Source organism: Ascaphus truei, unplaced genomic scaffold, assembly GCF_040206685.1.
Source record: "Ascaphus truei isolate aAscTru1 unplaced genomic scaffold, aAscTru1.hap1 HAP1_SCAFFOLD_405, whole genome shotgun sequence".
NCBI classification, from domain to species: Eukaryota; Metazoa; Chordata; class Amphibia; order Anura; family Ascaphidae; genus Ascaphus; species Ascaphus truei.
In genome coordinates this window covers 334,145-348,519 of record NW_027456736.1, presented here as the reverse complement: position 1 = coordinate 348,519, position 14,375 = coordinate 334,145, and positions in this window count along the sequence as shown.

The following is a 14,375-nucleotide window of genomic DNA, read 5'->3' as shown; positions in this document are numbered from 1 at the left end:
TTTTTCAGGTTTTAAAACCGTTTTTGGTTTGCACCCAAAGGCTGCAGTGTTTTAACCCAGCATAAGCTGCAGTTTGGCTGGCAGGAAACTGCAGTCTCAAACCCTCTCTCCTCCCCTACCCCTGGCTGTTTATTTTACTTCTAGTTTCACATTAATTTAAGCCTGATTTCCTTTTGTCATTTGCTTTTTTGGGAGCTCTGTGTCTTACTTTAAGACCTTCAATATTGTGGTGTGGTTTCTTGTAAGAGAGAGAGTTAAATAATAAGGGGAGAAAGAGAAGATTACAGCAGGTTTTAAAAAGCTGTTTTTCTTCCCCTCCCTGTGCAGAGAGAGTTAATTGGTTCTTAAAGGAACAGTTTCTCTCTGCACCTCTCTCCCTCAGCACTATTTCCTCCCCTTACTTAGAGGCTTATTTCATCATGTCTGGGGGGAATAGGACTAGTGCAGCAATGGGGGCCACACCTGGATATCGGACTCCAAAAACTGGGGCCCCTAGGAGCAATAACCACAGCCCTAGGCCTGGTACATCCAGTGCCCTGGCCACACCTCCCCCAGCTCCTGTTGTCAGTTTAACCCCTGCAGTCCCAGTTCCAACTTGGGCGCAGGTGGCAGCTGCAGGCATTGACCCCAGTAATAACAATGCTGGGGCCATGCCCTGTCTGAGCAGGAAGCTTGGGGTGAGGTGCCCAATGTCACCTGGCCTCAACATGGAGATCTATGTGAGGGCTGTGGCAAACGTTGTGGGTCCCTCTGCTGTGGTGGCGGCCAGCAAGATGTATGGGAGGGGCATTTTCTTCCTCCGTACGCTGGCTGCCACCCACACCCTGGTGCAGAAAGGCATCAGTGTAGGGGGACCTACATCCCCGTAGAACCCATGGAGGGGTTAGGCACAAAAATCATCCTGTCCAATGTGCCCCCCTTCATCCCAGACAGCCTCATGCGCCCACACCTGCAAGCCCTGGGAGATATTAAATCTCCCATAACAAAAATTCCGCTGGGCTGCAGGGATAGAGCGCTGAGGCATGTGCTCTCGTTTAAGCGGCAGGTACAAGTGCTGCTGCCGGGGAGCACAGAATCTGTGGAGGGTTCTTTTAGGGTGCCCTATGAGGGCATAATGTACACTGTGTTCTTTGGCACGTAGGGGGTTAGATGTTATCTGTGCAAGGAGCTGGGGCACACTCGTAGGAGTTGCCCCAAAGGGAACAGAGGACCTATCCCAACTCCTACACCCGCCCCTCCCTCTGCCAAGACACCCCGTACCGCTGTGCCCACCACAGCGGGGCCCTCAGGGGCCCAGGTCCCTCCTGGGACCACAAGAGATGTCGCTGTCCCATCTGGAACAGTGACATCTGTACCTCTCCCCAAAGAACAGAGGGAGAAGGAAAAGCCCTTGAGAGCCCAGGTCCCCCCTGGGACCACAGAAGATGTCACTGCTCCATCTCAAACAGTGACATCTGAACCTCTCCCCCAAAAAAAGAGGGAGAAGAAAAGAGTCACCCCAGAACAGTCACCCTCTGTTGTCACTGTCCCCCCCCAAGAACACCTTACCCCCAATGTAAGCACCGTACAGGGTGCGGGGGAGCAGGAAGAAGCTCCGGCTGGAGAGACAGTGGCACCCTCACCTGGGGAATCACCCCCCAGGAAGAAGCCTTTTAAAACCAAAAACAAGAGGGTGATTGAGGAGGTCGAGGAGGGTGACCCGTATTATGTTCACCCTCGGATGTCTCCTAAGCGGAACGAAACATCAGTTCCGCACAAGGTGGCTCCATCTGGCCCACTGGTTCAGATTAGCCATTGTGAGCCGGACCCCAGAAAGATGCAGCCCCCCCCCCCTCGAAGATCTGGAGGGAATGCAGGAGGAGGTACCCGGCGTCCCTGGGGCGGAGGATCAAAGCGCTCAACAACATGAGGCTTTGCCCCTAGAAATGGACGTTGGAGAGCCTTCCAACACCCCTCGCAGTTGGAGAACATCCCCCAGGGACCTGTGTTTCGGTGAATCTGCCGCGCCGGACGCAGTTGTCTTCGGGTCTCGGAGGTCGGCCAGGATCCCCCTCTGGCTTTACCGCCTTCGGGTGACGCACCTGAGGCTGAGTCAGGGTTTGTGTCACCGGAGGGAGGGGATGGGCTGGGGCTGACCCCCATGGTTGAGGATTTGGTGGATGGAGCGAGGGAGGCAGGTGTAGGTGGGGATGCTTTAGAGAGCGTTTCAGGTTACACCTGGAGGGTGTCTGACGTGAGCCTTCTTTGTGGGGAGTCTTGGTCCTTGTCAGAGATGACTGACAGGCTGGACTCTCTCCTTGGGGTGCTTGCTGAGGAGTGCCCTCCCACGGTTGGTGAGTGCCCTCCCACGGTTGGTGAGTGCCCTCCCACACTTGGTGAGTGCCCTCCCACGGTTGGTGAGTGCCCTCCCACAGTTGGTGAGTGCCCTCCCACGGTTGGTGAGTGCCCTCCCACGGTTGGTGAGTGCCCTCCCACGGTTGGTGAGTGCCCTCCCATGGTTGGTGAGTGCCCTCCTGTGGTTGGTGCGAACACCTGTGGCTTCCGTTTTATCCACACGGTGATGGAGGAGATTAGGAGAGCACTGGGTACCTCTGTGGTCCCCGAGGACTCTCGGGAGACTACTGCCTCCACCATGCCGCCATCAGCTTCCCCTGAACATCCTGCCTCGGGGATGGATGTGGAGGGTATAGTGGACCCCCTTGTGGAAACACCGAGGAGGGGACCCACTCTAGGGCTGAGAAAGTACCCCGCAGAGAAGGGCGGGGGTCTTGAGTTTTTCAGCCAAGAGGAGCTCGGGGAGTTGGGGCTCAGTGAGGAGTCCTCTGGCACTGTGGAGTCGGTGGACTCCTTGAGCCCTGTTATCCCTGCCCAGGAGCTAGATGAGTTCCTGGGAGATACCCTTCACAAGCATTGAAAAAAGAAGGTGAAGTTGGCCCTCAAGAAGTGGAAGGATGCTTCGTTCATTCTCCACTCTCTTTTTGTATACATCAGGGCCAACCGCAAGGCCAGAATCTCAGGGTCTAATGAACATGTTCGTGCCCTGAAGCTCTACAAATTGATGCGAGAGCATGTAAAGGCTTCTTGGGGTATAGCACCCTGAGCGCCTGTGGGAAGGAAAACTCTTGACTACCAATGGCTTTGAGCATCGGTACGCTAAATGTTAACGGCTGTAAGGACGGGTTGCGCAGGTTTCAGGTACTCTCCTTTTTACAGAAGGGAAAGTATTCTGTGAGTTTCCTGCAGGAAACCGATACCACTCCAGAGGCTGAAGCCAGCTGGCATTTGGAGTGGCGAGGCAGTGTCTTCTTTAGCCACCTCACTTCATCATCTAGTGGGGTGGTGACCCTGTTCTCTGAGTCCTTTCAACCAGAGGTGCTGCTTGCCAAACCTGTTGTTCCAGGTCGCCTGTTGCATCTCAGGGTCCGGCACGAGGACTACACGTTAAATTTCCTGAACGTGTATGCTCCTGCCACCGGACCCCTGAGAAGGCAGTTCTTCATCAGAATGTCTGAATACCTGGAGACAGTCGACGCGGACGAATACGTGGTGCTCGGGGGTGATTTTAACTGTACCCTCGAGGCTCAGAAAGACCGGAATGGTCCGGAGCCACACCCGTGTTCTGCGTCGGACTTGCGGGAGGTCATCACCCGCTACTCCTTGGTAGACGTCTGGCGAGAACAACATCCTGAGGCATCCACTGAGTTCACCCATGTTAGGGTGTTTAGGGGTGAACGGATCTCCTGGTCCCGGATCGACAGGCTGTATATTTCCAGCCACAGCCTGTCACGAGCCCAGTCCAGTGCCATTAGGCTGGCGCCGTTTTCGGACCACAATTGTGCGTCCGTGACGGTGACGCTGCTACCTGCAGCACCATCGGCCGCATATTGGCACTTCAACAATACGTTGTTGGAGGACAAGGGGTTTGCGACGTCGGTCCGAGACTTTTGGATGGCTTGGAGAGGTTGCAGGTCAGACTTTGCCAAGTTAGAGCAGTGGTGGGACGTGGGCAAGGATCATCTGCACCTCGTGTGTCAGGAGTACACCAAAGGTGCCAGCAGGCGGCGCGATGCTGAGATCGAGACCCTCAGGGAGGAGGTGCTCGATCTTGAAGCGGCTGTCTGTGGCAGGAGACTAATACCTGCAGAGTATGTACGTGGAGAAGAAGTGCGCACTCCGGGACTTGGAAGATCGGAGAGCTCGGGGGGAGTATGTGTGATCCCGCATCCACTTCCTTCGGGAGATGGATCGCGGGTCGCGCCTCTTCTACGCGCTGGAGAAAAAGAGGGGAAACCGTAGACATATCACCTGCTTGTTGGCAGAGGACGGTACCCCTCTGACTGACCCGGAGAGCATCCGGGACAGAACCTGGAGATTCTATGTAAATCTTTTCTCTCCGGAGTCCATCCAGCCAGATAAATGCAGGGTCTTATGGGAGGGGCTTCCCACGGTCGGTGAGGATGGAAGGGAGCGACTTGAGTTACCTTTGACTCTGGCCGAGCTCTCTGAAGCCCTCAATCTCATGTCCCGCGGAAAAACGCCGGGGCTAGACGGGCTGACTGTGGAGTTCTTCCGGTTTTTCTGGGAGATGCTGGGACCTGATTTCACAGAGGTCCTAGCCGAAGCCCTGGAGACCGGTGAGATGCCCCTTTCGTGTCGGCGGGCAATACTGTCTCTGCTGCCGAAGAAGGGGGATCTCCGCCAGATTTCCAACTGGCGACCGGTCTCACTGCTCAGCATGGACTATAAGATCGTAGCCAAAGCGCTTTCGCTGAGGCTCAAGTCCATGCTGGCAGAGGTGATTCACCCCGACCAGTCCTATACTGTCCCGGGCCGGAGTATTCATGACAACATTTTTCTGGTCCGGGACCTGATGCACAACGCACAGAGGACTGGTCTATCACTCGCCTTCCTGTCCCTAGATCAAGAGAAGGCGTTTGACAGAGTGGATCACTGTTACCTTATGCAGACCCTGCAGGCGTTTGGCTTCGGCTCACAATTTGTGGGCTTTCTCCAGATGCTGAACGCCTCTGCAGAGTGTCTGGTGAAGATCAACTGGTCCCTGACGGCACCTTTTGTGTTTGGTCGTGGAGTACGTCAAGGGTGCCCCCTGTCTGGGCAACTGTACGCGCTGGCCATTGAGCCCTTCCTCTGCCTACTGAGGAGGAGGCTCACCGGGCTGGTGCTGCGGGAACCCGACATGCGGGTAGTCCTGTCGGCTTATGCCGATGACGTGCTCCTCGTGGCCCAGGACCTAGATGATCTAGAGCGGGCACAAGCGTGCCAAGAGGTCTACACCGTGGCCTCTTTTGCTCGGATCAACTGGTCCAAGTGCTCCAGCATTCTAGTGGGTCCCTTACAGGTGGACTCCTTGCCCCCCGCATTTCAGAATGTCTCGTGGGAGAGTGATACTCTCAAGTATCTGGGAGTCTACCTGTCTGCTGCGGAGAACCCGGCCCCGGAAAACTTCAGTGATCTTGAAGAACGGGTCGTTGCTCGTCTGGGGTCATGCGTGTATCTGTCGAGAATGCTTTCCCTCAGGGGAAGAACCCTGGTGATTAATCAGCTGGTGGCCAGTCAGCTATGGCACCGGCTGATAGCCATGGGTCCAACCCCCGAATTTATCAACAAGATCCAGAGGAAGTTGATGGATTTTCTCTGGATGGGGAAGCATTGGGTCTCTGCGGGAGTTGCATGTCTCCCCTTGGAGGAGGGTGGACAGGGAGTGGTGTGTGTCCACTCCCAGTTACACACTTTCCGCCTCCAATAGAGATACCAGAGATACCTATTCGCTGATCCGTCTCCGCAGTGGTGCCAGCTGGCGACCAGTTTCTTTTGCCAGCTGCGCAATATGAGGTATGACCGGCAACTGTTTATCATCAGGCCCTAGGGTTTAGGTAGAGACCTCTCGGTGCTGCCGGCATACTACCGGGACTTACTTAAGGCCTGGAAACTGGTCTCCGCGACCAGGAAGTAACAGGCGGTGGGGGTTGATTTCCTCGCCAAGCCCCTGCTGTATAATCCGGCAGTGGTGGCTCGGATGTTGGATTCACCCTCTATTTGCCGCCGGCTAATCCTGGCGCAGGTGACCAGAGTCGGGGATCTCCTGGACTTTGAGCAGCGAGACTGGGTTAGGGCAGAGGTGCTCGCGCCCCGAATGGGTCTGCGTACTGCCTGCGTCCCTCATCGTTTGATCCGGGAGATTAAAGATGCCATCCACCCCGACTCACGCACCTTCATTGAGGGGGTATTGCAGACCGGAGAGCCTTGTCAACCTTTCAACCCTAGCTCTCCGGATCTTTGCGTGGAACCCAAACCACGGCAACCCCCTCGGGCTCCTATTTCCCCCAACCTCAGCAGGTTGGGGGATATGTCCCCGGCATGTTTTCGCAGCATGCCGAGGAAAGACCTGTATTCTCTAGTGCTCCATATAGTGCATTACCTCGCCCTTGTCACCCGCCCAGATACTATCTGGAGGCGGGTATTCCCTGCGAATGAGGGCGAGAGACCCCGGTGGAGGGAACTCTATTCATCCTTGGTTCCCCGTCCCGCCGGGGATTTGAGTTGGAGGGTCCTCCACGGTGCACTGAGCATAGGAAAATACTTAGCACACTTCACGGACTCCCCCGCCGCCTGTCCCTTCTGTGGCGAGCGGGAGTCAGTGTATCACATTTATTCGAGTTGCGCCAGACTGCAGCCCCTCTTTTCCTTCTTGAGGAGCCTTCTCCTGCAGTTCTGGCTACACTTCTCCCCGCATCTTTTTATTTTTGGGTGCCCAGTGTCCCGGAACAATAAGCCTAGGGATCTCCTGGTCAACCTGCTCCTGGCATTGGCTAAGGTAGCCATTTGTAAAACCAGGAAGCAGTGTTTGGAGGGGGGGCTCCCAACAAACATTGTGGCCATGTTTCGGGCGCTGGTGCACTCCCGTATTCGGGCAGAGTACTCGTACGCCGAGTCTACTGGGACGGTTTCAGAGTTTGCCTCCCAGTGGGCGTTAGGCGGGGTGCTTGGCTCGGTATCCCCCATCAAGGGTTCTTTAGATTTAACCCTTCTGTTTTAAGTGCACTTCATCAGTGCACTTGTTGGGTTCATTTAATTTTTGTTTGACTGGTTTATCTTTGTTCTACTTGGCAACAAGTAGAATTGCTGTTCAACTGAATACTCATTTTGGTAGCCTCATGACACTCTATCAAGCATAAGTGGATACATTATCCACTTGTGGTTGCCTCAATCGGGTAATCAATTTATCTATACCACCACCACGGCTTACAAGTCTATGTTTTAACTCTGTGCACCCCCCTACAGTGCATGCGTGGTTATACTCACGCGTGGACAGTTGTATTCGGGTGTAGGGGTCTATGCGGGTAACGGCTACCAGCCGCATAGCTTACTGTGGAAGGAGAGGCCAGCCTAATCAGCTGTTAGGTACCGGCATTTGAAATTCTCCCTACTCAGACGTTTTCGCGCTTCCACTGGTATACTTATACTAGCCTGCTACACTACGCAGTGACCGTATCTTACCAGTCACGGCGTGTTACTTTCAGCCTCACACTGAGGCTAGAAATAGTTTATTTATTATTGCTATCGAGGCGTGTAGTGGGGAGAGCGAGAACCACGGGTTTACATGCACCGCTGTGCACGATACTTACCTCTCCGCGGTAGAAACTGACTTATTTCAGCCCGTTGACTCTTGAGGCTCCAGGACAGGTACACATCTCACTGCGCAGCATATTCATCAGATATGTATTAACCATTGCACTACCATATTCCTATGCTCTGTGCATGATGCGCTATATACCCCCTCCACACAAAGGGTTTTACTAGTGCTTTTATTTATTCCTGGATATGAATCTTGCTATTTATGTGCTTACAAGTTTGTTACCCTCTTTTGCGCAATTGTTATGAGGGTCCTCCTTATAGAAATATCTCCAACACAGGAGATCATATTTATACCATCACTGGGGGACACACCACTATCCCCCACATCAGCCTTAGCCAGTGCATATATCAGCACCTATCTGGCTGCATTTGTGCAATGATTACACTGTGAGGGTTACCAACTCACCTCACAGTGCACATTACATTGCCCTATAGGCTAGTGGGGGTCTGGGGAAGAAAAACTCTTACATGGGTTTGTCTCCAATGCTATTAGCGTAATTCTATCATTTGCCATACAGTCAAGGAGGTTACCTGCTGGTACTGAATATATGTGTATAGGTGGTCACATTAACTGGAACCATCATCGCACCCTTGCCACGGATCATTAATACATTACTATACAGTAAATCACTACATGCTTTGATCCAGTCCCTAAGGGGACAAAATGATATCTATACGGTGGCCCCGTTACGGCCCCATTGCTATATCTATAGGCAGCAATACCATAGCAACAGATCCTGAAAATCTATCAGGGATCTCCATACGTTATATCAACCTAACTTACCAGAGTTACGGTACAAATTGACAGTCATGTACTGTTTGATACATATTTATTTTAAACCCCCTTTTTTTATTTATTGATACAAATAAAGTATTTGAATACATCCACTATACATACAGTTGTGACAGAGTGCTTATATACTAGGTTTTCTTTTCTCTTTGATACAATCATGTCCCTTCCTGGTTAGCACCTCACTTTGGTTCATTGCTAAGTTGTGCGGGTGTTCTTTGTATACATTGTACTGGATTACCCTGCTCTCTACTGCCCTTGAACCCTGCTTATGGACACGACTTTGCTGACTTCTGTGATCCCTGGACTCTGGCTTACGAACATTACGATCCTGCTCTCTAAATCCCTGGACTCTGGCACACCGATATCACTACTCTTACTCTGAACCCCAAAGGCGTTGCAAGTATAACTAACCATCTTTCTACAGGCCCGGCAACGCCATACTACACTCCGGGCACGCCCTCACTGCTATGGGTGCATGGTAAAAACCTTCCCACCTCAGTACTGGGGACTGGCCAGGTCTGCGGGCATACAGGCGTTACACCAAGGTCAGAGTAGGTCCGCATCATTGAAGGTACTATTAGCCGTAGTTGGGGTTGGAGACTGGAGAGTAGTCGTTGTCCGACAGGTGAATGTACTGGAGCTGATTAGCTCTGTTGCCACGGAGCTTGGGCATGTTGCACATGCGTCACGTGCGCGCAGCACAATCCGGATGCAGGACCTGGTGACGTCACCAGTGCACGCATGCACGCTGTGTGGCCTGCAGATGATGTTCCCTTGGAAGGAGCCCCGTGCGTGAACAGAGGTAAGGCGGAGATGCAGGGAAAGAGGTAGGAGGAGAGAGTTCCCAGGTACTGGAGGATAAGAAGAGAATGAGATGAAAGAGCAGGTGTATAAATTATGCCTGGAAGGACAGTGTAGCACTGAAGGTTACACAGCAGGTACCAGTAAGAAAGTCAGTCTTTAGATGTGAAGAAATTGGCAGAGCATTTAGAAAGCCAAGTTCACAGTTGCAGGGTTGATGATGAAGTGCAGAGTCCATTCCTTGTATTCTTCACCTCCAATTCAACTCCACAGACACGTCATATGTGACACTTAAGATGTTACACAGCCAATGTGCAGTCTCATTACACAGGATGCGCGTCTCATTTGACTGTCCCTGGGTGAGTGCCTATCAAACTCAGCCCATCACAGAAGGAGAGGGATGTGCATTCTCACTTGCTGTCTCTGGGTTAGTAGCTGGTCGTTCAGCCTATCACAGAGGGATGTGCAGACATCCTTAGAGAATTATATATGTAGATGCTAGATGCTTGCCCTGCTATGTAGGACTGTTTCTTGGAATCACTAAATTTCTATCTGCTTTTAGCAGATTTTTAACAAAGGAACTTGTTAGTCAAGTTTCTATGTCTGATGCAGATCTATTTGCTAGAGATGTTTATACCAGTCAAAGTTAAGCCAAAAGGAGGCATTTGAAGCAGGCGAAAGGGCAAAACTTACTGACAGATTTAGAATTTTATATATTTCATTATGAAATGTGTGCCATGTAACTCCTCCCTTAGCACCTCCTAATATAGTACAAATAATTTGTACCAAATCATATCATTGCAAGAGAGTGTGACGGTGATAACCAGGCTCAATAATAAAGGTTAAGCCCACTTGGTTACCCCTGATCCGTTTGTAAAGGTCCTAGAGTGTCAGCTCTTGGACCCAACTGTCGTATATGCATCACTGAGACTGTGTATAAATTATGTGACAATTGAGTATTTTTGTGTTTTTGCCTTTCCAGGGGTGCTGGGCAGCGGAGCTCGCGAGGCTGTGAGTTTGAGGGTGGGTTTTGCGGAGAAAATTATATCATATTGTGTCTATGTAGCGGGGATCCCAAGTTATGGGATACCCCAAAGATGTACCTGGGAATTAGGTAAGATTCTCAGGCACATTGAAGCACGGTGCTCTGGCAAAATCCTACCCTGGAAACGTTCTTGAAACTCACCAGTAAATAAACAGAACGGGAAATGAGATGAGGAGTTAAACATAAAAACAGTACAGCCATACTTAATATTCAAACAAATATGTTGGTAAACTATTTTACGGATAACATTTTATTTATGTGTTTATTCTTCATTTGTAGCATTTATAAGGTAGCTTGGATCTTACAACAATGTACTGTAGTATCTTCTCTCCATAAGACCTATGGCAGCCAGTAGTACATGTGGGGATGTGGACACTGATCTCTAAACTCTATACCTGTGAGAGCTGGCAATGGCAACCAGATTATTTACTGGCTTCAAATTACATTTATTTTGCTATTAAAATAATTATTTGATCTTTTACACAATCACTTGATTCAGAGTTGCAAGGATCCCAGAATTTGTATAAGACTTTTTAAATAAAAATATTGACTGTCTGCAAGTGTAGGCTTTGTGGATACTCTTTGTATAAAAAGACAAGTAAGATGCACAAGACTGTTGTTACTGTAAATAACCAAACCCTCCTAGGACCAAATGGTTCTCGTGGCAGTGATATATGTAAGTGGGATTGATGCCTTTTAAATATCTTGGTGATTGATGTATTTTTTAGCCAAATCTGACAACTACAATTATTTAAACATATTTCTTTAACGTTGATAAACGAGTTCGTTGGGAAGTTTGAGGTGCACCTCGAAATGATCTTCCGAATCTAAACTAGGTGAGCTTTCCAGTTCACAAACTAAAATCATGTAATGTTTTCTAAGAAATTTGAGGTAAAAGTTTTAAATATTTTTCTACTTATTTTTAGTTTTTTTTTCTCATAATTAAAAAAATACTAAATACCAAAATCACAATTTTTTTACAAGCCAAAATACCAGCGACAGTGTATGCCCTACAGTTGTGTGAAAAAGAAAGTACACCCTTAATCAATTAATTAAGGACATTTGATTAGCTGCACCTGTCTGCTACTTAGCCTCTTAATTCCTATGGAAGCAGTAAGGGTATACGTAGTTTTTCACACATAGATTCTCCATTTTGTCTTTATTTTTGTTAAATAAATCATGACACGGTGTAATATGTCATGTGTTGTTGTTCATCTGAGGTTGTATTTACCTAATTCTTAGACCTGCTAAGGAACAGATGATTGTTATTATGTCCTGATAAGTAAAACCATAGAATTCAAAGAGGGTGTACTTTCTTTTTCACACAACTTTGTGTGTGTGTGTGCGTGTGTGTGTATGTATAATTATTTTCAGCTTTTGTCATTCCATACTGGTGCAAAACTTTCTTCTTAAAGCACAGTGGAAGGTTCCCTTGAAAGTTGCTCTTGTTTCTTCCGAATGTGCTCCATTCCTTCATTCTTCTATTGATTTAATTTGAGAGGTTTCCATGAATGTTTACTAATGTAATTAATGTATATGTAACCCTTGACCCCCCCCCGCCCCGACTCATCTGTGGTGTCTAGGGTGCGTGAGGGCAGATTACATGCGTAGTGGTGGTTCATACCTGCGTGGAACAGGAGGGCCTGAGCTTCCCGCGGTGTTATTGGGGAAACAGGACCAGGCTTCTGGGGTGGTAGCCTCCATTCTTTTAGTGGTGCAGTGCCTCCATCTTCTATACTCCCAGGGATATGGGATAGGACCTGTATAGAAGAACCACCCTGGTCCAGGGTTGAATGCTCCAGACTCACAACACAGTCTTTGTATAAAAGTATAGTCTCTTTATTGGTCAGATCAGCGACTCCAAATGTAGTGTCGACCAGCAGCCACAACAACAACAGCAATGTCCTGCTAGCACTCCACTCTCCTCCCCGTACAAGTCCTTCCTCCTATGCTTCCCTCCAAGTCTCTCCTCCGACAGGATGGTCTGGGCTGGGGTGGCAATACCCCGCGGCCCACCGCAGAGGTTAGCCTCTGGGTGGGGAATGGTTTCTCCCCATCACCCCGGCACTGGGGTGAGGGGCATTGGTCCACGGGTCTATTGTGCTATCAGCTCTACTCAACATGGTTGAGTCTCTCCTCTCCTCTCTCGGCTCCTGTACGACTGCACAGGTGAGACCGCACTGTCTCCTCCAACTCCTCGGACAGAACAGACAGACAGTCACTCACAGGAGCTGGCTGCTAAATAGAGTCAGCCCCAACCCTCATGATGTCAGCAGGGCCTCCCCTCGGTCTCACGCCTGCAGCAGAGTCAGGGGCCTGCATCTACCACTCAGGGCAGGTCTTTGAAGGGGGAAAACCCATGATGACTACTGGTGCCTGCCCTTAACAGGACTTACCACAGTAGGAGGAAGATAGGTATAGCCGTGCTGTTTACAGGGGGCTACACTCTCCCTATGGTGGAATCCAATGGTCCCCACTTGGACCTAGGTTTAGCAGCACCATCCTGCGGCGAACCACCTGGGAAACAGCACACATATTAGACATTGTCAGCATACATTGCAATGAGGTAGTTCAAAATAATATAACCAGGTACTCCCAACATGGAGACCCCTACAGATAATGCTTTGGATCAGGCTTTCATATCCTCCACCCATTATGATCCGTGACGGTCACAGCGATCGATTGGACCGACCCATGCTCAGGCCAATAGCTTACACCATGCATGTAGATACATCTACCTATGCTTCATATGCGGACCAGTTCGCTTATCTTATCCTCATTATGATATCCTCCCTGACCGAACTTGGTCCGAAGATACTCCTGTACAGCCTCCCTGAGCCAGCTATCCCGGTTCTCTTCTATCTCCCTCATGATGGGCTCAGGCACATAAGGGTACTTATACCCATGCGACTGCCGGTATCTAGCCACTATGGCCCGGTCAGCGCGACTTAGCTTGGTGAGCTTTTGGTTACCCGCCCTGCTTGGCAGCACCCAAAACACAGGCTTTTCCGGAGCTACTTCATCATACAAAATACTGGGGCTTCGGGGTACAACCAGTTTCTGCTCTATCTCCCGGTACCGATGATATAATTCATCCTCCACCTCTTGTTGAGTGAAAGAACCAGCCGCCCACCAATGGTCAACAACATTATTCTTAATCAATAGGAACCACGTACGGTCCATCCCCTCGTGGTATCCGGTGAACAGGGATGCCCACCACTTATCATGGTGCTCATACTCTGTGGAATGACTAGTGCATTCTACCTCGGACTCTACCTGAGATGATACACCGGACGTATGCACATCAGTAGATCACGAGCAATCTCTCCTCCCTTTGGCGTTAAAGTACCTGGTAGGGTTCATCTTATGAACCACTTTGCTGGTAGGCCCAGCCTCTACTGGAGTGTGGGACCCATGGGCCCTCCCTCTAGCTGCAGGAGAAAACGGCACAGGGTTAGGCACAGGTATAACACTTGAATACGGTATCTCCCCATCAGACCCTTCATCACTCAATTCCCAATCCCGCAAGTCCTTGGAGTATTTGGGGTATTTACATAACTTATCCCTGGTAGGTCCTGGTGGCACTACTCGTGACGGGGCCGGGGCAGTGGCCGGGGCAATGGAGCTATGGGCTGGGGCTGGGGGAATGTCCAACTCAATGTCCAGCAAGCGAGCAATCCCGCGACCAGTGGACGCTTTCTTAGACGCGTTCTCCGCCATGCTTCTGGCCTCCCTGGACGGGCCTCAACTCTGTAGGGTAGCCAGGGCAATGGCCGAATCGATGCTTCATGAGGGGATCACTCCTCCCGGCCTTCTCTTTCCGGTGGAACCGGAAACGACGTAATCAGGGGTGCCCGCGGAATCTCCATCCGCCCCGTGGTCACGCACCGGAAGTGCGTCGAGGACCGGCATGGGCGGTGGCTGAGCATCCGGTGCACGGCCGGACAAGTAGGCCTCAAGCCTCTCCTTCTCATCCTCCGTGGTTGTGGTCTTCGCCTGGTGGGAGTAAGGGGGTGGTGGAGTCTCCTTACCGCTCCGCTGCTGTTTGATTATATCGGGGTCGTCTCGGTCTCCGTCTCC